This window comes from Ahaetulla prasina, chromosome 2 (genome assembly GCF_028640845.1).
Source record: "Ahaetulla prasina isolate Xishuangbanna chromosome 2, ASM2864084v1, whole genome shotgun sequence".
NCBI classification, from domain to species: domain Eukaryota; kingdom Metazoa; phylum Chordata; class Lepidosauria; order Squamata; family Colubridae; genus Ahaetulla; species Ahaetulla prasina.
The window spans coordinates 197,076,688-197,100,708 of record NC_080540.1 but is presented as its reverse complement, the minus strand read 5'-3'; the positions used below and the strand labels follow the sequence as shown (position 1 = coordinate 197,100,708).

The 24,021-nt window shown below is 40.0% G+C and overlaps 1 protein-coding gene across 1 annotated transcript in view; it reads right to left on the bottom strand.

Annotated features, from left to right (window-relative positions):
* Nucleotides 1-1,948: 1,948 nt before the first annotated feature.
* CLDN23 (claudin 23) overlaps nucleotides 1,949-24,021 on the bottom strand; it is a 52,628-nt gene continuing 30,555 nt past the window's right edge. Inside the window, exon 4 of the mRNA XM_058173319.1 lies at nucleotides 1,949-1,970. The gene's annotated coding sequence lies outside the window, so the exon portion shown is untranslated. The remainder of the gene's footprint in view (nucleotides 1,971-24,021) is intronic.

Sequence of the window (24,021 nt, the reverse complement as noted above, 5' to 3'; positions counted from 1 at the left end):
CCTGTGGGATTGACTCTTGATTACATCACTAATAGACTCTATTGGATCAGTGTGTATAAAAAGGTGTGTAATTCAGTCCATTCCAATTGCAAAGCTACCTATGGTTTGCAACACTCTTTCCCGCCCCCACCCCTCGTGATTTATAAAAACCAATCCTAAGAATGTGTTTATGTTCTTTAATGAAATGTAATATTGTTGTAACATTTAATGCTGTATATCAATTTTTGATGTTTCTGCTCAGGGAAACGATTACATTTTTAAACTTGTTGTAGTCCGTCTATTTTATTAGGGAGCCAAGCAAAGGGGTCATAGAATGACAATCTGTACAGAGAGTTTTATATATGACTTATACTAAGGGTTCAGAGGGCTATAGATTTGAAATGATCCTTATAAACTTCGTGAAAACCTTAAAAAGTATTTTTATTTGGCTTTTTAGATTACTAAAGATTAGTAAATGCTCAGGGAATTAAAAAAAAAATCCCTGCTGCATAAGGCTAAACAATCTGGCTGAAAAATTCTTTTAAATGTCTGTTCAGAAGCAAAAATATTTTACTGAATTGATCTAATCCTCTGCAGAATTGTCCTCAAATGAGGATATGAAAGGGTTAGGGGTTGTGGTTGAATTGCTAGCATTAATCCATATAGAGGGCCACAATGTATAAACAATGTGATCTGAAGAATTTGAGCAAAAAATGCCATACAGAATTGCCTTGGTTATCAGAAAACATGGCTAGTTAATTAAAACAATTAGTGATAGTTCTGCAAGTCTGAATGCTGTTTTCAAATTGCTTTTTTTTTTTAGTCCATTGAAACAGTAAAAGTAGACGGTTCTGGAAGATATACTTTTCCTGATACAATGCTGAGAAATCAGGATCCTCGAGGACTTGCTGTATTTGAAAATCAGTTTTTCTGGAGCACTGCAACACAATTGTTTTATGCACCTCGCACCTCGCCCGGTGTTGGTATATTGCTGAACGCCTCAGTCTCTTCATTCACGGTATTGCATGAGCTACAGCAGTCACTAAGTAAGTTGATCTCTTTGGCAAGCCATAAGCAGGGCTGAGCCAGTAAGAAAAATAATTGACATTCCCTCCCCCATGGGTGTTTCTAGGATACACTTGTAGGAATTAATAAGCAATTGTAATAAACTTGCTTGGGGAGAATTACGATATATAGCGGTGATTGGATTAAAAGATAATCAGGAACATATGGGGAGGTCGAGAAGGCAACCAGGAGATATATCTAAAGCAACTTCATTTGAGCCAAAGGTTGAAAGGTCTTTATTGGGTTCATGCTAACATTGTGGAGCACTTAAGTTTGAAGGCAAAATTTGCTTCAGAGCACGTGAGTTGATTGCATGCCATATGTCTGCAATTTAAGACATATGCAGCCAAGTGTTGCACATATGCTCTAGAGCAGGGGTGTCAAACTCACGTCATCATGGCAGTGTCGCATGATGTATCGGGACTTTTCCCCCCTTCGCTAAAACTGGGCATGGGCGTGGCCAGCACATGACGCATCCAGCCCACGGGCCGTGAGTTTGACAGCCCTGCTCTAGAGCATCTTTTCCTTTGAACCCAAAGCATTGTACAGTCCTAATTCACATGCCATGCTGAATAATTACATAGTTTGGAGAATAGGTGAATTAGTCTTGAATACTAACATATTCCCTTGATTTCTAGATAACACAAATGCATGTTTACCAGGAGTGTGCAGCCACATTTGTCTTTTGTCACCAGTTCATTCCAAAGGCTACAAATGCACCTGTCCAAAGGGTACTTTTCTCCTACCTTCTGGTGAATGTGGAGGTAGGTCTATAATTCTTGGATGCAGCTGGAAGACCATAAGTCCCTGGGAGATTGGTAGAAACTCTGTCTTGACCTTTTAAATACTAGTTTTGCAACTCGTATAAGCATTGTATTTTAGACGTCAGCTGTTGTGATATGATGCAGATATTAAATATGTTTTAGCTGTTGATAGAGAAGAGAGAGGTTAATGATGGTTTGATCATATCCAATTGTAGTTTTGATCCCCTGAGCCTGCTTTGTCATCCATTATCTTAATATATCAAAAGCCAGTGGCAATGAGGTTAGTAGCTAGTCCTTGCCAGCTATCATAAGACTTAAAGCAGACCTTCCGACAAATACAAATAAACAGCTAGAATATGTTTATCCAGGTCTTAATTTCTTTTGAGAAAATAATTTTCAAGTCCTCTGAAGAATGGCTTATAACTAAAAACCAGACCATTATGTGTATTTCCTCCATTCAAGGAAGCACTAACATCAGCGGTTGATATGTGCTGGCCACTCAGGAGGTGACACGAGGCTGGCTCCAGGCGATTACGAGCGCTTCCTTGTTGGAGGGAGTCTTTCCGGCCGCCTTGAAAGAGGTGGTGGTGAGGCCCCTCCACAAGAAGCCTTCCCTGGACCCGGCTGTTTTAGGTAATTATTGTCCGGTCTCCAACCTTCGCTTTGCGGCGAAGGTTGTAGAGAGTATGGTGGCATATCAGTTTCCCCTGCACCTGGATGAAACTGTCTATCTAGACCCGTTCCAGTCCGGTTTCCAGCCCGGTTACAGCACTGAGACGGCTTTGGTCGCGTTGGTGGATGATCTCTGGAGGGCCAGGGATAGGGGTTGTTCCTCTGCCCTGGTCCTATTAGACCTCTCAGCGGCTTTTGATACCATCGACCATGGTATCCTGCTGCGCCGGTTGGAGGGATTGGGAGTGGGAGGCACCATTTATCGGTGGTTCTCCTCCTATCTCTCCGACCGGTCGCAGACGGTGTTGACAGGGGGGCAGAGGTCGGCCCCGAGGCGCCTCACTTGTGGGGTGCCGCAGGGGTCGATTCTCTCGCCCCTTCTGTTCAACATCTATATGAAGCCGCTGGGTGAGATCATCAGTGGCTCCGGTGTGAGGTACCAGCTGTACGCTGATGACACCCAGCTGTACTTTTCCACACCGGGCCACCCCAACGAAGCTATCGAAGTGCTGTCCCGGTGTTTGGAAGCCATACGGGTCTGGATGGGGAGAAACAGGCTCAAGCTCAATCCCTCCAAGACAGAGTGGCTGTGGATGCCGGCATCCCGGTACAGTCAGCTGAGTCCACGGCTGACTGTTGGGGGCGAGTCATTGGCCCCGATGGAGGGGGTGCGCAACTTAGGCATCCTCCTGGATGAATGGCTGTCTTTTGAAGATCATTTGGTGGCCGTCTCCAGGAGAGCTTTTCACCAGGTTCGCCTGGTGCGCCAGTTGCGCCCCTTTCTAGACCGGGATGCCTTATGCACGGTCACTCACGCCCTCGTGACGTCTCATCTGGATTACTGCAATGCTCTCTACATGGGGCTCCCCTTGAGGGGCATCCGGAGGCTTCAGTTAGTCCAGAATGCGGCTGCGCGGGTGATAGAGGGAGCCCCTCGTGGCTCCCGTGTGACACCTATCCTGCGCAGACTGCACTGGCTACCTGTGGCCTTCCGGGTGCGCTTCAAGGTTCTGGTGACCATCTTTAAAGCGCTCCATGGCATAGGGCCGGGCTACTTACGGGACCGCCTACTGCTACCGAATACCTCTCACCGACCCGTGCGCTCTCACAGAGAGGGACTCCTCAGGGTGCCGTCAGCTAGGCAGTGCCGTCTGGCGACACCCGGGGGAAGGGCCTTCTCTGTGGGGGCTCCCACCCTCTGGAACGAACTCCCCCCAGGACTCCGTCAACTCCCGGACCTCCGAACCTTCCATCGCGAGCTTAAAACACACTTATTCATCTGCGCAGGACTGGATTAGTTTTTAAATTTATATTGGTTTTAAATGGTTTTTATTATTTATATTGCTTTTTAATCCGGCTTTGTAGAATAAGTTTTTTAACTGTGGTTTTAGTCTGTATTTATATGTCTTTTACTTGCCTGTGAACCGCCTTGAGTCCCTCGGGAGATAGGGCGGTATATAAATGTGATTAATAAATAAAATAAATAAATAAATAAATATATAAAGCCAAAAGCTACTGCTGTTCTGACCTAGGCTTCCTGAGACAGAAAAAGCACACAATTAGTCCCAAAAACCCTCTTTTTATTTCAATGGCTGTGAATTCTGTTCATTCACAGCCTGTGATGATTCACAAACAGTTTGTAAAGAGTCTGTAAAGAGTCTGAAGTCTGCCACAGTCCATCGGGATAAGGCTGATAAGCACCCAGCTTTATCTCTCTTGACATGCTGCCAAAGACTTAATTGGCAATTAGCTTTGCAAGGCCACATGTCAAAACGGAGCTTTAGAATTTAAACCAACCAGCATGAACAAACTTGCTTCCTGCAAAGGCTCACGTGCCTTTATGTCTTATGGGAGGGGCCAATCATCTCCAAGCCTTACTCCCGAGTTGCCCCTTTTGTCTTAACCGTTCTTGCCTTCTAGCAGCTCTGCGCATGCGCACACTGGGAACAGGCTCCCCCTGTTTCTCCGCCTCACTGAAGTCAGACTCAGGAGGCTCCGGAGTCAGCACATAACTCCAGATGGCCCTGGCCCAATCTCTGCCTCCAATGCAGAGCCCTTGTCCAAGCCTTCCCCAGATTCCAGGACTGGCCCATGTTCCTCCCCAGCCTCCTCACTGTCCGATTCTGCTGCCAGTTCCGTAGGCTGCCGGCGGACCACAACAACTGCGATTCTTAGGTGCAATGTTAAGTGAATGTTCTTGGTGCTTGAATGACTGGTGAAATTATTATCCAAAGTGATATTCTTCATATGTGTACTTCGACAGAGTTGAAAGTTGTGTATTCTACTGACCATGAAATTTTCCAAGTGCATATTGGACCAGAAGGCAGAGTTCAGCATCAACCCCTGATACCTGAATGGCCAGAAATAATCTATTTTCAGGACATGGATTGGAAAAGAGGATTCCTCTACTGGATCGATGATAAAGGAGAACTGATGCGCTACAATATAGCATCAAAGACAAAATTAATAATTCCTACAAACTCACCAGGTGAAGCACTATCCATTGGTATAAGTGAAATATAATATGGCTCTTAGTGTTACAATTACTCCTGGCCTTGATATTTTGACAGGTTATTAGCAGCCGTCTAAAAGAACTGCCTCCAATCAGTGTTAAAACCACAAAAAATAAAGAAGTTGATATTTCTGGCAGCTAGGCTACATATTCATAACTAGATTTCTCAGTAGTTTACTCTCTTGGGTATTATAGATTTTCTGGTATAATGCCATAAATACCTCAATTTTTTAGTAATGCCAACATTTTTTTTAGGTTTTCCAGTTGCACGACTGACTAGGAATATTTTTTTTTCCTGTGTATAAGGACATCCAAGAACAGAGAGCAAAAGCCTGTAGAACAGTTTCTCAAGCTCAGCAGCCTTATGAGGTGGGAATTTCAACTCCCAGAATTCCTCAACCAGCATGAGGAATTCTGGGAGTTGAAGTCCATACCTCTTAAAGCTGGGAACTTGAGAAATTCTGCTGTAGAATTATGTAGAAAAGTTTGACTCTGAAGTATATAACCACTTAAGGACTCATTCCTCCACAGGAAGGTTTGGCTTTGGTATCTTATATAAGGTGGCTCAGGGGCTAAGACAGCTGAGCTTGTCGATCGAAAGGTCGGCAGTTCGGCGGTTCGAATCCCTAGTGCTGCCGTGTAACTGGGTGAGCTCCCGTTACTTGTCCCAGCTTCTGCCAACCTAGCAGTTTCGAAAGCACGGAGAAATGCAAGTAGAAAAAATAGGGACCACCTTTGGTGGGAAGGTAACAGCGTTCCGTGCGCCTTTGGCGTTGAGTCATGCCGGCCACATGACCATGGAGACGTCTTCGGACAGCGCTGGCTCTTCGGCTTTGAAACGGAAATGAGCACCGACCCCTAGAGTCGGCAACGACTAGCACGTATGTGCGAGGGGAACCTTTACCTTTTTACCTTTTTATCTTGTTATTTATGCAGAAAGGTGAAATCGAGGTAGATGCCTACATAACAACAGGAAGTTATTTTCATATTTAATTTTCCTTTGATTTGAAGGGGTTATGCACATGACGGTTTGTACCACTGCTAAGGATGAAATTACTTTTAAAAAAGCCAAACTTGATTAAAACTTAAAGTAATTCCGTCTGTTGGATTTTTTGGAAGAAAAGAAACCAATCACTTAATACCAATTTCTGAATGTGTACTATTGGCATAGAAGGCTAATAAGATAGAACTGGAGATTTGTAACCTGAAAAACAGATGTTGAATCTTGAGCATGCTGACTGTATGTTTTAATCATTATATCTATACTGAGTGTTTGTTTTAATCTTTCCCATGAATAAAACGTAGGACAAAGAAGGAAATATAGCCCCTTTATTAGGAATTTAATTGAGGAATTTAAAAAAAATCAAAATAGACATAGAAACTTTGAACTAAACACACAGACATTTATCTCCCACTGGCAAGATTGGAATATGGTGATTGGATTAGGAATTATTACATTGTAGAATAGTAATTGTAGAGAGAAAACTGAGGCCATATCAATTCCAAGCACCATAGTCCTTATCATTGGGTCAAAGACTTGAGAATTACACAAAGAGACTGTTTAGGGTATCTACAAATTACACTCTAAAACGCTTCATAGGTGAAGATGTCGAGACCTATTCCTGTTTTAGATGAAATGAAAGGGAAGCAGTTGATATGCATAGTATGTTGGGTTTTAATCTAATCATTCTGTCATCAGATAAACTAAATGAAAATAATTCTGAATGCTTGTTATGTTGAACCCCCAAGTTCCAACCAAACCCAGCTGGCTTTGTCCCTAAGGCAGGACTAGAATTTACAATTTCCCAGGTTCTATCCCGATGCCTTAAAACAGCTACACCAAACATTCTCTCTCTCACCTTGCTTAGCTTCCTGAGTTAACCAAATGTCAGTTAAAAGCTGGTACAGCCACTACTAACAGTTTGACCTCTCTAACCAAGGAATCCATCTTACAGAAGGAAGGCATAAAGCTGTTTTATTAGCCAAGGCACATTCAGAGCATTCATTGTCTCAATTCCAGAATGATGACAATGTAGGAAGTAGTAGATGGTGGTGGCAATGTGGCTTGGGAGATAGCAGTGGAACTGCAAAAATGTTGTCTTAGTCAATAATGAGCTAGGAGACATACTTGGCAAGAAGGAGAAGGACTAGTTTCCACAGAATCTAGAACTCTGTGTGTCTATTGAAGAATCTTGGATCTGAATAGTTTCTGCCTCTTTCTACTAGTGGTGTCTTCTATTTTTAAGGTTTAGTTTTCTGCACAGAAAGAGCAAACGGCCATTTTCTATCCAGCAAGTTAGTTAAGGAATTATGGGAGAAAGAAAACTGATTTCCCTTTTCTTCCATTTTTAGTCTGTGCTGCAACTGTTGATATACCATCAGGAGATCTTTATTGGTTAACTTGTGACAGAACTAAGATTAAGACTACCACGTTTGTTGGCTTGATGACAAAGATCCTCTATCATGCAGCCCTCAAGAATATTATATGGCAGCTCTACGTAGACTGGCAGAGGGCATCTCTCCTCTGGCTTGAAAGTGGCAAACACATCCAGTTCCACCCTCTGAAAAGTGGGCTAATCAAGGAAGTGTGGAATGAAACCTGGACAGAAGATACTCCATTAGTTCTGGATATAAGTTCATGCAATTTTTTCTGGACTTCAAAAGACATGGGTAATAGAATTATTATTTATGGAGATCTGGCTAAAATGTGAACTCTGTGGAAATGCAGTACAAGCCTACAAATTATCTCATTTCAATTTGATTTGCTCATAGTAGCATGTATTTTACATTTGACCAGCTATAGAGCAAGTTACGTTTGTGCTAAGAGTTAGAATGAGCAGTTTAGCCCATCACATCCCAGCATGCTGGTTGGGAAATTTTTAAATCTTAAGTCGCCAGAGTTGAGAAACACTGCTCTAGATACTCCTAAGTCACTTTATTGCAGTGTTCATATGAAAATGTTCTATCTGGCAACTGGTTTGGGCTTTAAAGTTAGACTACTCAGTTCACTGCTTCTTGAAAGAAGATATACATAGAATAGAATAGAATAGAATAGAATAGAATAGAATAGAATAGAATAGAATAGAATAGAATAGAATAGAATAGAATAGAATAGATTTTTTTTTAATTGGCCAAGTGTGATTGGACACACAAGAAATTTGTCTTGGTGCATATGCTCTCAGTGTACATAAAAGAAAAGATATTTTCATCAAGAATCATAAGGTACAACACTTATTGATAGTCATACGGTACAAATAAGCAATAAGGAAACAATATCAATATAAATCTTAAAGATACAAGCAACAAAGTTACAGTCATACGGTCATAAGTGGAAGAAGATGGGTGATGGGAACGATGAGAAGATGGGAAGGTTAATAGTAGTGCAGATTTAGTAAATATTTTGACAATGTTGAGGGAATTATTTATTGTTTAGCAGAGTGATGGCGTTCGGGGAAAAAACCAATCTTGTGTCTAGTTGTTCTGGTGTGCAGTTCTCTATAGCGTCGTTTTGAGGGTACAAGCTAAACAGTTTATGTCCAGAATGTGAGAGTATTTGCTTCTACCTGTCACAAAGGGATTCTAACATCTGCACTCTTTCTGTTATCACAGTGCTTAATGTTCTAAATGTCATCACCCACCGGAAATATAATCTCAAGCAGGGCTGGACCCATGGAGTGGCAGCTGCTTATAGGCCTTACCTGGTCACATTCAATGACACATCACTTACGATCTGGAACATGAAGTCAATGAAGGCCTCCACTGTGCCAGTAGCTAAAGTAAAAAAGGCGCTGTTCGTCTTTGACACAGATTTGAAAAGTGGTAAGCAAATTCCAGGGAAGCCCTTGTCTCGCCAGTGAATAGTAAGTGATGGCCAGGCAAAAATCTTTACTTGGAGAGTAAAGTTTGACAGTAGGCGGATTGTATCGGTGGCAGATTGAATTGGTAGCTTTCTGTATGCTAAAGCAATTCCTGCAGGATCAGCCCATACCCAAATGTCTTAAGGGAAGACTGGCAGATACTTTGCTTTGATTTGGCAGATTCCTGGGTTTTGTGTGCCCTTTGTAGCTCCTGGAAGATAATTGCATCTTTATAGAACTGTGAGCGGATTAAAAAAATGTAGAATCAAATTATAAGGCAACCTACTACTTTGGTTGTGGTCTCAGTTCTTCTGGGTCTTAATTAAAAACTATAGTCATGAAGTTTGAGCCAAGACCCAAGTGCTGGCAATCATAGAATAGAATAGAATAGAATAGAATAGAATAGAATAGAATAGAATAGAATTTTTTATTGGCCAAGTGTGATTGGACACACAAGGAATTTGTCTTGGTACATATGCTCTCAGTGTACATAAAAGAAAAGATACTGAAAACAGGATATGTTGCTGCTTGCCTCAAATTGGATAGAAAGTGGTCAGCAGATTAAAGGTAGTGTAAAATAGCTGTCCAGTGTTAATAATGCTTTATAAGTGTTCTAGCAGTACAGATTAGCAGCAGCACCTCGTGGTGGCATCCTAACAAGATAAATTGTGACTTGGGAACCGGAGGCAAAAGGTTATAGGAAGAAGTGCAGTGCTCCATGCATTCTGCCGTCAGAAGACCTAAGTTTGTGGTTAGACCAAATAATAATAATAATAATAATAATAATAATAATAATAATAATAATAATAATAATAATAATAATAATAATAATAATAATAATAATAATGGGGCGAGGACAAAGTTTTAAGACTCTGGTGGTTACCAAATTCTTTGTATTGGTGATTTGCCTCTTTCTAACGGAGGACTGTTTTGGTTATAAAGTTCAAAAGGTTAATATACCTTTTATCTATTTGGCTATATTTAAAGATTAGTTATCTGCTTCTTTGTTTGATTGTTAGTACTTTCAAGTCAGATCTGTAACTGACCAGACAAATCTGCAGGATTCTGGGCAAAATTTTCATAAGTGATTTGTCATTGCTAAGGTTCAAAATCACCCAGCCAGCTTCTGTACTTAAGACAGAGCTAGAACTCATAGTCTCTTAGTTTGTTTCCTGATATTTTTAACCATCATACCAAAATAGTCCTCAGTATATAAGCAGGAATGGAAAATGGGTCCATAATGGGCTTTTTGCTAATGTTTCTGCTGTTACCTCATATGAATAATCTTTTAACTTTTACTAGTAACTTTTTAGGAATAATAATTTAGTAACAATTAGAATTGTATATACTGATAGCTAAAAACTCTTATTACTGTGCTGCAGAACTCTACTATAAAAGTCGATTGGATAATTGGTTCACAAACCTAAATCCAAGGACTGTCTTCACTTAGTGTGTAAAATATGTTTTGATTTTGCTTAATTTATTTGATATGCAGTGTCTTTTTGTAATCTACTTTACAGTGATGTAATGTTATAGTGTTACAACACATTTTAAATAAGAGAAAGCAAAGTAGGTTATTTTTCTTTTAAATGACTGATCCTTAAAAACATAGGTAAAACATTTTCATTCTAATGTGAAGGCTGATAACACTTTTCAATCTTTTGAGGGGGATTGAAATGTTCAAGGGATGATATGACCCATATTGGTTCAACTTTCCTGGGTTTTTAGACAACTAGTCCGTATTTCCATAGAAAAGAAGAAAATTTGTTATCAAATGCAAGAACTATAGTGCTGTATAAATATGGTACACGAACACATAGAGCTCTCAAATTAATCTTTTTATCTGCAATTTAACTTATTTTAGCTGTAACGCAAGTGGTTCCTGTCTCAAATCCAACTGTTAGATTGCCTCATACTACGACTAGAGCAGCTCCACAGACAAAATTGATGACAGTCGTGCCCAGGACTACATCTACCACCTCAGCAATGGCACCTATTGTTCTACATACTACATTTACTACAAAGGCTGAAGTTGTGACACCTCTGGTCTGTAAATGGGCAGAATTGCTTTGCAAGAATGGAAAAGAGTGTGTTCCCCATGAATACATTTGTGATGGGGACCACGATTGTTCGGATGGATCTGATGAAGAGGACTGTTCCCTGTTCTGTAATAACCCAGGTACTGAGTTCTCACAGTTTGGACACCAAACATTTGAGCAAAGTGGGCTTCTGTTATTTTTATCAGTTTTGTTCTGAGGCATTTTACCTTGCAACTGGCGGCTTGGAGAATAAAAAATAGGCACTGCATTGGCGCTGCCTATGTGTTTCAAATGCAATTCAACATTTTGACCTGGATCCAGGGTATTTGAGGACCATTTTTTCTGGGTAGAATCTGTCCATCTTGTGCAATTAACCTGCAAAAGGATGTTTGGGATTCCTTCTTGGCAAGGCATTAGTGAGGTCTTTGTAATTATCCAGCTCTTGGGAATAGTTGCCCCCTTTGGATGTTTCCCACGCTTTTAACTTGTAGTAAGGTGATGAGAATTGTCCTTTTTCACCACATATTTGGGAGTTAGGTAACTCCCAAATATGTGGTGAAAAAGGACAATTCTTGACTACTTGGTGTTAATGTTATTGTTAGCTTTAACTTTTTAGTTTTTGTTGTTGTTGTTATTTGGGAATTTACATGTGGACTGCCAGAAGTCTGTTGAATGGGAAATGACCTAAGTCAAGTAGTAATTAAATAAAAGAAATTCAGCATCACATGCACTATAAGAGCAGACAGAGCAACTCTTAACCTAATGAAATGGACAATATTGATAAATGTGGTTAAGTCTGCATCAAGGCCAGACTTACTTATGTAAAAGATTAAAATCTGTTCTTACTGAACATGGCAACTGGCATTGTAAATATTCTATGCTGAGATCAGCTTAGTAGGGGAAAAAAAGGAACCTGCAAATATGTAACTAAGTGCCTAAATACAGGGCTTATTGTAATGTGTCTGTCTTTAAGGAGTCTTCCAGTGCCAGAGTGGCCACAGATGTATAAATGAGAAGTACCAGTGTGATGGGATCCAACATTGCCCTGATGGCTCTGATGAATCTAGCTGCTGGGTGCCAACACCCCTCTGTGCTTTACGTTGTGATGACAACGCTCGCTGTATGCCGGAGAGTTGGTTATGTGATGGGACTGCAGACTGCATTGATGAGGCAGATGAAAAAAACTGTGGTAAGCCAGTACAGGAAAGACAGATATCTAAGAAGGCACAACCAGTTTTTAGATTATTGGTTTTCTAGGCAGATTGTAGCTGGAATAAATAGGAAATTCTTTGAAGTATATTTGAAGCTACTTGGCTAAATGACTAGGGGGTTGGGACAAATGCAACATAAATGCTAGCGATACCCATTTCTATTTCTCCTTGTCACTGAATCAGATGAAAACTTGTGGGGGTGGGTCAGTGGCTGGAGGCAGTCAAGCTTTGAGGTAGGGCAATAAACATAGAGTCCCAACAAGGTGAGCGACTCTACCTAATAATCTCTTCACTAGATTATGGTAATTTGGGATGCTTTGGAAAAAAGTAATAAAGATTAAGCTGCAGTTAGTCCAAATGTTTAAAGAGTTATGTTGGTTGTATATGTTTCTTCTGAGCAAAATCTGAAGTGGTGACATTGACTTACATTGCCTAAATTTCTCAGGACTCAGATTTCTGGAAGAAGCCCTTTTCCCATATCAGGGCCTTAGTTATACGCAGTGAAGGCAGCCTTTCCTGTCTCTTGTTTTTTTTAAATTTTGGTGCCCTTGAGTCAGTGTTGACTCCTAGAGACTGTTGGGACTAGTTCCCACGTGTTTTTGTTGTTGTTATTGTTGTTTTTTGTTTTCAGAAGTGATTTGCCATTGCTTACATCCTAAGACTGAGAGAGAGTGACTGGCCCAAGGCCATCCAGTTTGATTTAAGCCTAAGGTGGGACTAGAACTCACAGTCTCCTGGTTTCTAACCACACCATACATACCATCTCTACCAAATATTTTCCTCAGCTATTTAGGAGTGGGGGATAGGCCACAAAAGCAAAATAAGACATGACTTGGTTTTTCCTGCATGTGCCACGAAATCTCCTCACCAAGTTTAACTGCTACCTGCTCTACAATTACAGACTGCCTTATAGAAACCACATTTTGAAATTAACAGAGGGCTTGGGGAATCCTTAAGCAGGCACCACCTCAGTTCTAGTAATTGTGACTCTCTTATGGCTGAGACCAGTGGCTTCCTAACTCTTGTTTTGCACTCATGTAAGTAGGAAAATGTGGTTTCCACAAGGCAGTCTGTGATCTTAGAGCAGGGTTAGGGTTAGGCCTCTGACAGTGAAAAGGAAGCGGGGGCGATGCGTGCAAGTGAAGTGTGTCAGTGAACAACATCCCCCCAAAATAAGACTTGGTGCCTTTTTTGGTGGCAAAAAAAATTAAGACAGGGTCTTATTTTCGGGAAAACATGGTATTACAATGTCACGGCCAAACAGGGAACATAAATCTTTTGCTGCACATATTACTCTTCTACCATGTAAGGTAAATAGCATTCCTTTTATAAACTTTTGAAAGGTTTTAAAACTATAGTTACTTAGTAATTGATTCGTGCTGTCTGGGTAAGTTTTCGGCCTGGTGGGGAGGGGAATGAAACAAGGGAAGGTTAAACATTATTATCTGCTTGCAGCTCAGATCAAATGCGGTGACCTGCACTTCCAGTGTAAAAGCGGGCAGTGTATTTCTATTTTCTTGCACTGCGATGGAAATTACAACTGCAAGGACCATTCCGACGAAGAAGACTGCCCAGTCCCCAAACAAGTGCACTGCTTCAATAACGAAATCAAATGCCATGAAAGTGGAGAATGCATCCTAAAGCAATGGCTGTGTGATGGGGACCTGGATTGCAAAGATGGGTCAGATGAGCAGGTACAAATGGCTACTCTATCTCCTTGTACCATGAAGTGGGCCATTTAATCAGCATCTTAGTTTAGTGAAAACCCTAAAGCTGTCCCTTTGGGATAAACAGGACAATATGGTGCCATCACAACCACTCAGCAGCTGGAATAAACTACTGGGGCACTCCATTAGTCGTTGCCTTAATTAAGAATTAAATAACCTTAATTGTGTGGTGCTTGAGCAGTGTGGTGACCTAGCAATTAAGACTATTGCCTCACCCTGAGAAGGCGGAGAGTTCAATCATAGGCAGCGGCAGATGTTTCTCTATCAGGGTACAAAGAAAAAATATCTGCTGTGAACTCCATGTGGCATCAGGAAGGGTATCCGGTCAATAAATGTTCAGCTCCATCCAGTCGCCCTGGCTCCATCCCAATACAAGGGATTACAGGATCATAAAAAGAAAAAAAGAGTGTGATGCTTATTTCTGAATACTTTTCAAGATGTATAGCTCTTGTCAAGACAGAAAGTGTCGTGTCCCACTCCTCCGCTGACGGCCGGGTCAGGGAAATCCGAATCAGGCTTGCCTCTGCAGCTCTGCCCAAAGTCCTAGCAAAGTCCTCAGAGCAGGCAGGAGACCAGAAAGTGACTTCAGCAAGATAAGTTCGACTTTGCCTGACTCAGAGACTGCCAGAAAGCAGATCCTTTATATAGGCCATGGGGTGTGGCTCCATGACTCAGCACTCATTAAGGCCTGCCCCTCCCTTCCTTCTGTTGCCTCCGCCTATCCAGTCTTCTGATGCGAGGGTCACTCCAATCAGCAGCTGTTAGAAATAAACTTTCCTCAGGCTCACATGCTGTGGAGGAGGGGGAGGGGTCTAGCTGCTCCGTTTGCCTGGACATGGAGCCAGGGCTGGGGCCGGGAGATGCTCCCTCCTCTGCAGCCTGCTTGGGCATGGAGCCAGGGCTGGGGCCGGGAGATGCCCCCTCCTCAGCCTGTCTGGGCATGGAGCCAGGGCTGGGGCCGGGAGGACATTCTTCAGCGTTCGGAAGCAGATAAGCAGACCCCAGCTGCGGTGAGAGCGGGCAAGACACAACAGAAAGTTTCATTCGCTGCTAGTACATGGCATATTCCCATTCATGGTCACCAAATGTCTCTGAACTGCTACAGAGATGTTAAGATATGCAGTCTGTGTAGGCAGACTTTTCAGCAAATAGAAGGCAGGAGCAAACAGCTGCCTGCCCCCCATAGTAACCATTTTTCAGGTTTCTTCTCAATAGTGCCTGCTTTCATTTCCTCCAAGTTCTCTGTGTTGCTGTAAAGTATCACGGCTCAGTTAGCATTTTTTTCTACAGCAATAAAGAATCTCCAAGCCAAGTCAGTCTTACCTTGCCAGCGGGCAAGAAGAATAAAATAGAGCTGGAAGGGACCTTGGAAGTCTTCTAGTCCAGCCCCCTACTCAAGCAGGAGAACCTATACCATCTCAAGTCTCCAAGTATTTCAAATGTTTCATTGTTGTACAGCAGGAGATCTTGATGGATGGATGTTTTTTACAGGACTGTGGATTTCCAAAGAAACAATGTGGTGCCCATCAGTGGCAATGTCACAACTCATTGGAATGCATCCCAGATCAATGGAATTGTGATAGGGAACGTGACTGCAGAGACGAGACTGATGAGATTGGATGTATGTAAACTTTCTTCATCCTGGCAGCTGATGCAATAGTCTTGTTTTTTGAAATGGTGGGAGGGATCTGTCTTTCTTATGAGGCATTAGCTTAACAGAGAGAAGTTCTGCAAAACAGGAGCCAAGTTACAATGGTAGCAGTCCTAGGTCAGTCTTTAAATGTTTGGTTTAATGTCCTGTGGAGTTGAAATTTAAGGATACGATAGGGCACCTCATTCTCACTATCCTCCTGCTGCTGCCATTTATTTCCATTTGCGCTTGCCAGATTGTTGAGCTTATGTTCTCCTTTTTTAATATAACTTTATTAAACTTATCAAAGTGTAAATGAAAGTGAAAATAGTGGGCAAAGAGGGAAGGGGGAAAGAGAGAGGGAGAAGTGTAGGTTAAAGGGGAAAGGGAGCAGCATTAACTTCTGACTCTTTTCTGCATAGTAGAATAAAAATGACATTACAGCCTCAACTCTCTTTTTTTTTTGCATACTTAATATGTACTAGCCATTTCTATAGCAAACTTGTTTGATCAGCAAATCCCAGAGTCAAAGTTTCATTTTTGTCTATCTCAAGCACAAAACCTAGATGTGGTTTCCAAGTAGAAGCAGCACTGGATGTATCCTTTTCTTTGATTAAAGCAGTTAATTTGGCTAATTCCATCAGTTTCCAGCCATTCTTCTTCCATTGTGGAAGTTAGGATATCTTTCTATTTTTATGCATAGAGCATTCTTGCTTCTGTCCACATCTAAGTTCCAGATTTTTCTTCAAGTTTTTCATTGACTTATATTCTTCTTACCTACCCCATTCCAGATCAATCAAATGAAAAGACATATTGAATTTGGCTTATGCTTCATTAGATTTCAATAGTCATTTTGTTTATAATTGCACTAAAACTAGAATCTTGAAGTCCTCTTTGCTTTTCCAGGTAAGCCCAGGAAATGCCATAGCTATGAATTTCAGTGTGGTGATACCTGTATCAGTTACACTTTGGTCTGCAATGGGAAATCTGACTGCCAAGATGGGATGGATGAAGGCAGCTATTGTAACATGCCATGCCAAAAATCGTGTGCTCACATTTGTTACAAGTCTCCTAGTGGGCCTGTAAGTAAAGACCAGCATTAGAATGTTGATGATGTTACTGTTTAAAAATGGACATCATGTATATTTTAAACTGAATTTATTGTAGAAGCAAAACAATGGGTTATGGTCAAGGAGATTTGCTTTTTCCTAGGCTCTATTCTAACATTCTTTTAGAGTAGGATGGCCATTCTCAAATAATAATACAATATGGGCTCATTGTTACTATTATAGCAACAGGCTTTGTCATCTTAAGCTAAAATTTTTTACAAGGATAGTGATTGTAATGACAAAATGAGAAGTACTTGGTGGTAGATTACCAGTATAACAGATTTGGATAAAGTATTAAAATGCAGAGGCATCTTCCTGGCAACAAAGGTATATATGATCAAGGCAATAGTTTTCCCAGTTGTAATTTAAAAGTTACATTACAGTTTGATTGGCTGAATAAAGAAGTAATGCTTTCAAACTCTGGTTCTGGAGGCCGTGTCTGAGAATAACCTGGATTGTGAGAACCAATAATACAAAACTAGGAAAAAGAAATAGACTGTCCGTAAGAAATGTTGGTAACTAAACTACAACTAAAATATTTTGAACAAGCAATACAAAGTCAAGAGTTGTTGAAGTCCCTGATATTTGAAAAAATGTGAGAAAGAAAAAGAGACCAGAAAAACTTTGGGAGTTAAATTATCTTGTTGATGACCTAATCATAATTTGACAAGAATTCAAAGCAGTTACTGATAGCTAATCCTGGGGAAATGGTTACTGGCCTCTGGTGGCTCAGACTGCTAAGACAGTCTGTTATTAACAGCAGCTGCCTGCAATTACTGCAGGTTCTAGTCCCACCAGGCCCAAGGTTGACTCAGCCTTCCATCCTATATAAGGTAGGTAAAATGAGGACCCAGATTGTTGGGGGCAATTAAGTTGACTTTGTATATAATATACAAATGGATGAAGACTATTGCTTGACATAGTGTAAGCCGCCCTGAGTCTTCGGAGAAGGGCGGGATATAAATGCAAATTTTAAAAAAACTGTTAAATCATAAAAGCAGCATCAAGCAATGCAAGCAGATTGAAAGTGTGGAAAAGAGAGCTCCTTTGTAATCTTACAGCAGCGGTGTCCAACCTTGGCAACTTTAAGACTTGTGGACTTCAACTCCCAGAATTCCCCCAGCCAATAACATTAACATTGCCAAGGTTGTACACCTCTTTTTTAGAGCAGGAGGATAAATATAAATACATTTGTAACTTTTGTAAAAAAAAACACACCACCAAGACGGAAGCATCCCTTTGTATCTTTGGTTCTTTTTCTTTCTTGCCTTGATCTTTCTTTCATTGTTATTAGCACTTTTTTCTTTTTTTCTTTAAACTTGAATTGTTTTACTTTGTAAAAAAAAAATTCTTTAGTAAAAAAATTATTTGGAAAAAAACCCCCAACGCCTTCAAATGTATTGCTTAAACACATACTTGCAAATTAAATCTCAATTTGTATTTGGATTCTGTGTTTCCAGCAGCAACCCTTGGGGTGCGGAGTGAAGAGAAAGAGAAGTTGTGGAAATTTATATAGATAATAATGCCTGTTTTCTAATTTTCAGCAATGCGCTTGCAATGAGGGGTTCAAGCTAGGAAGTGATGGGCGCTCTTGCAAAGACTTCAATGAATGCAAAGAGTTGGCAGCTGATAAATGTAGCCAGAGCTGTGTCAATACAGAAGGCAGTTACTACTGCACATGCCACCCTGGATATTTACTGGAACCTGATGACCACACATGTAAAGTAGTTGGTAAGATTCTTCCCGTCCACTGATTGGCTTTCCACTGATTATCTATATGATTCATATTAAGTGAACGTGTAAACTTTTTTTGAAGTCAAATGTAACATAGAAAGCTTTGCCTTCTGGGTAAAAACCCTTGAAATAAATTCCTTTGCCTTCGTACTATTAAGCTGGAGGGATGTATTGAGAGGTATGAGAGCTGTTAGGTGGATAAGAAGAGGGATACGAAAGCTCGGCTGGAGCCTAGGTTTGAGACCCGAGCATTGCGCAATGGGGTGAGTTCCTGTTACTTGGCCCAGCTCCTGCCCATCTAGCAGTTTGAGAGCATGACAATGCAAATAGATAAATAGGTACCACTTTGGTGGAAAGGTAACAGCATTCTGTGCACTACAGTGTATAGTCATTCTATCCACTGTATAGTCATTCTGGCCATGTGACCATGGAAATGTCTTCAGACGCCACTGACTCCCTTGGATAAAAAATGGAGATGAGTACCACCCCCTAGAGACTTGGACACAACTGAACAGGAGGAACCTTTCCCTTTAGGGAGGCAAAGACTTCTAACTTCTTAGATCAAGCTTTCCCAAACTCTAAGGGTTTCTTTCCTTGGGAAGGTACCAAATTCAGTCGAGGTCTAAAGAATATTTTAGTTATATTTTTACAATAAATCATTTTTTCCAACGTTTCACTCTATTGTTTCCCTTGTTCATTTGTGTTTATTTTGGTGCCTGGATTTTTAGGGGAGTGTATACATTAAGATTACACAAAAGGATGTTGTGATGGCAAAAGGATTAGAAACCCTTGATCACCCTGTATAGTGAGCTCATCCAACTACAGCAGGGCTCTCCAACCTTAGTAACTTTAAGGTTTGTGGACTTCAACTCCCAGAGTTCTCTGGGAGTTGGAAGTCCACAAGCCTTAAAATTACTAAGGTTGGAGAGCCCTGAACTAAAGGTTGTCTTCCCTGCTAAAGATTACAGCTACTATGGTAGTTCAGGAAGAAAAATCTGACAGTTAAAATAATGCATTCATAATGAAATATAAATACTTTGGGTAAAGTAAATAGTTGTTTAATGTTTTGATTCTGCAACAGTCTTATTTGAATTTCCAAAGCTCAAGCACATTAACATACGTGGAAAACATTTTGAGTTTGAAATGTTCAAAACAGGCGTCGATTCTAAGCCGTGGTGAAATCTGAACTGGTTTGTTACTGGTTTGCTGGCTGCGCGCTGCGCACCAAGTGTGCACGCATGCGCAGTTCACACCAAATGAGCACTGCATGCGCATACACAGTACATGCCAAAAGGAGGCTTGGGAAGGTAAGTAGAACAGCGAGGTGGGGGGGAATCAGCTCCGGCGCATGTTCTTTGGAACCTTTTAAAAAACTTTTTAAAAGCATGTTTTACTACCGGTTCGGGCGAATAGGTAGTAAAAAATGCTTTAAAAAAGTAAAAAAAAGGTTCCGACGATCACAGCTGTGCCGCGCGATCATCGGAACCTCTTTTTTTCCTTTTTTAAAGCATTTTTTATTACCTATTTGCTGAACTGATAGTAAAAAATGTTTTTAAAAAAGGTTCTGACGATCGCGCGGCACAGCTGTGATTGTCAGAACCTCTTTATTTTACCTTTTTAAAGCATTTTTGTACTACCAGTTCAGGCAAATAGGTAGTAAAAATACTTTTAAAAAGTAAAAAAAGGCTTGGACGATCACAGTTATGCCGTGCGATCGTGCAACCCTTTTTTTTACTTTTTTAAACCAATTTTTTAATACCTATTTCGCAAACCAGTAGTAAAAAAATGCTTAAAAAGTAAAAAAAAGTTCCGACAATCATGTGTCGCTCAGCTGATCGTTGGAACTTTTTTTAAAAAAATTTTTTTACTACTGGTTCGCTGAACCAGTAACATTTTTTACTACTGATTTGGACTAACCGGCCCGAACTGGTAGCATTTCATCCCGATACTAAGCTAGGAACAAAAAGGTATACTCAGTTCTGTGTCATTTCATATTCTGCCCTAGGAAAATATGGAAACTTGGATCACGTTGCCATTTGTAATCCTAGGCCCAACAAACGATCTAATTTGCAGGAACATCTGCAAAAGCAATAAGTTTTTCTATAACTCAGATCTCAGAGCAATGAGAATTAGCACCCATTCTGCAGCCAGTAACATGTTGGCACTAGAAACAATGCACCTTCCCTGCACCTTTAGCAATTTTTTGTTAGGGCTGAGTGGCAAGTAGCATTCAGCATGAAATGACTTTAGAAACCTTATGGAGAAAACCCGAGAGACAAAGAATTAAGTTTGAATAGTTCCCTTTAAGAGAAGTTTTACATAAAATAAAAAGTCAACCGAAAACAAACAAAAATCATAGGAGTTGCCCAGTTTTCCCATGTTTTTATTTTAGGATTGCCACTTCAGGCTAATTGTCAAAGGTATCCACCATTATTTAAGAATGATGTTGGAAGTCTTCCAGATTATTTGGTTAATAGTCTCTGTTCTTATCAGCAAAAACAAGGCAGTGAAATATTTTGAAGTTTGTCTCAAATGATTTTGGAATCTTTCTGTTTTGTGTGTATATTTGTTGTGTTTAAATTTGAACGGAATATAGAGTGGAAGAATGAACATCATCACTCATTATAAAAGGTGACTTGTTTAAAGCATTTCCTACCTCCTCTCCCTTAATTTACATATTTGGGAGGTTGCAATTTATACATATTTTGCATGGAAAGTAACTAGTTTTGTCTTTGCCACAGGTTCCGAGCCATCACTGCTAGTAGCAGTTCAGTTTGACTTACTTGTATTTGGATTAAGGACCATGAAAGAGGATGTTATCTTGAGAGTTGATCATGATGTCATTATCTTTTCCATTGACTACGATTTTCGGTCACAGACAGTCTTTTGGATGAATCTCAATGCAGAAAGTATTAAGTGGATTGATATGAAAACCAAGGAAAAGGGAACTCTAATAAAAGGTGGGTCTTAATATATTTTCAGATGTTTGGACAGTTTTTAAAAAATTAGTGTCTTGGGACAAAACTAATTTTTATTGTAAATTTGGCAAGTTATTGGTAGAACTCATATTTGACTGTTGAAGCTGACTTATACTCTCACATGCTTAGGAAGCTTCACAGGTTCACCCGAGACAAAGTGAAATTCAAATCCACTTGTATTTAAAAGGAAAAAGCTAAGGAAAAAAAATGAGTGCTCGTATTTCTAAACTGATACTTCTTAACCGTATAACAAAATAACTTTGAGAAACAGCAATACCAGGTGGGTTCAGAGATCTAATCCTGCCTGCAAGTTTTAGCTGATAAACTGAAGGAAAGAATTTCATCAAGTTCCTCCCAGAAGAAAACATACAAGTTGGCAAAGTCTCATATCACAGATGAGGTTATCGTAATAAAGTCCCTCATGAATGGCAAAGGAAGATTATGTATCACCTGGGACAATTGCTCAGAAGGCTGAGAATCCCTTGCCGTAGAATGGGTGATTGTTGAAATCTGTAGTTTTTAGTCTATAAATGTAAAGGCTCCTCCAGTGTTCACTAATATAGAGGGACAGTAACAGCAGAGCTGGCCCCTTAAAAAGCACCCTTTTATGAGTATTGGTCAAGTAAGAGTATTTTTGAGAATTGCCTAAGAAGATGGATTTCAAGCACTGTTAACAATGAACAAATCTACCTGGAGCTGAGTCATAACTGTTCAGCCTTAAACCAGAGGTACTCTGCATGAAAACCTCTGAACAGGATTTCTTTTCTCTTATATGGCTATTTAAAAAATAATTTGTAATGAAATTCTGCTTTGTAATTACTTACTAAATAGGAGACATCGGCTGATATTTCCTATTCAAACGTTTGTAAATCTTAGCAATAGACTATTTATCACCACAAATCGGCAGATAAAAGCAAAAATATATTTGCTTATTTTAAAAGTTGGAATACAACCTAATTATTATTATTATTTTTAAATATTTCATTTTTTGGCATTGAGATCCTGGCTTTTGTGATAGGCTGGAAACCCGTGTAGATTCATTTCTGTCATTTTAAACATCTGATTACAGGCATCAAATCTGACAGTATAGCAGTGGACTGGTTAGGAAGGAATCTTTACTGGACTGATGGTACCTCAGGACAGATCTTGGCTACATGGTTAAATAGCACTTGGAAGGGAAATCCTGTCTATACGGTGGTTCTTGAGGATCTGGAGCAACCACGGTCATTAGCTCTCCACCCACTGGATGGGTAAGCCTTTTATATTTTACTTGTGCAAAGTTTGGGCTTGTTGGAATGGTTCAAAAGAATTAGAAATAGATCTCAGAAATGAGATGGGTAGGTGAGTCTGTCCACAATTATCTACTATTATTAAGTCACTAATGTTGTCTTTTTAGGGAAGATATTTCAGAGGGTGGAAACGTTGTCTGGGTTCATGTTGATGTGTTGTCAGGTCTGTCCAACTGTGTGGTTGAATCATAATTGATAAGGCAAATGGATAGTTTTAGAGAGAAGAAACTAGGAGTACAGCTCTATTGATTCTGCTTGATTTATTTATTATTTATTAAATTTATATGCTGCCCATTTCACTTTGCAAAGTGATTCTGGGCGATTAACAATAAAAGTAATAAATATTCAAATATTAACCACAGTAGATACAAAATTTAAAAACCAAAGGCTTTTAAGGTTGTTCACAGATTTTGATGTTCTGCTCATGAAATTTCTTTGGCCTGCTATATAACAGTTGTTCTACTGCCTATCCTACTGCCTATGGGGTGCAGCCTATTACGATACAAAATAATAAATAAATTTTTATTTAGTTTGGCTTTAATACTATATAAATGCAAATGAAATGGCCCACGTGGTCTGAAAGGTTAGGCTTAATCCCAGATATATTAAACTTTAACAGAGTAGTCCGCCCTCCTCCAAGCTCCATGCTTAATGGAAGTTAAAGTATATGATTTATTTATTTATTTTATTTATTTTGTCATAACGATATATATAAGCATAAGCATAAAATAATTATATATGATGCCATAATTGTGCTGAAACTGTAGATCTGATGCATGACTGGCTAGAAAGATAGTGGTGATCTAACTTCAAATTCCAAAGAATGTAGGGTTCAAATGAAGAGACATTAGTCAAAAAAATCCTGACGCTAATATTCCCCTAGACTGAAATCATCTCAGATACCAGTGGGACACCTTGTCTGGTACACTAAAGAAGATATACAATGAAGGCCATCTAACTTGGTGGTCAATAACCCTTCTAGAAAGCACTGTAAGATGTAGTGATTTGAATTCCATTCTATAAAAATATGTAATGTTATCTTCTCTTTCCTAGATTTATGTACTGGTGTGAAATAAGCGTTGAATCCAAAATCAAGAAAGCAGGGATGGATGGAAGTAATAAAGAAATGCTAATTGATGATGGAATTGGTTGGCCCACAAGCATAGCCATTGACTTCTTGAGCTGGAGAATTTTCTGGTCTGATGACAAGTTTCACTCCATTGGCTCAGCCTTTTTGGATGGTAGCGATATGAAGGTATTGCCTACTGTACATAAACTTGACTAAGCTGGAAACAGGCAAGAATTTATTTCGAGCTGTTTGTATTACAGGAAAGAGTCATTTCTGATAATGTCATAATCTTACTCTTCTCTTGGTAGCATTCAGTGTTGTTTCAGAATTCCATATCTAACCAGAGCTGTAGAAGTAAATGTGGGAATGTGTCTGACTTCCCGATC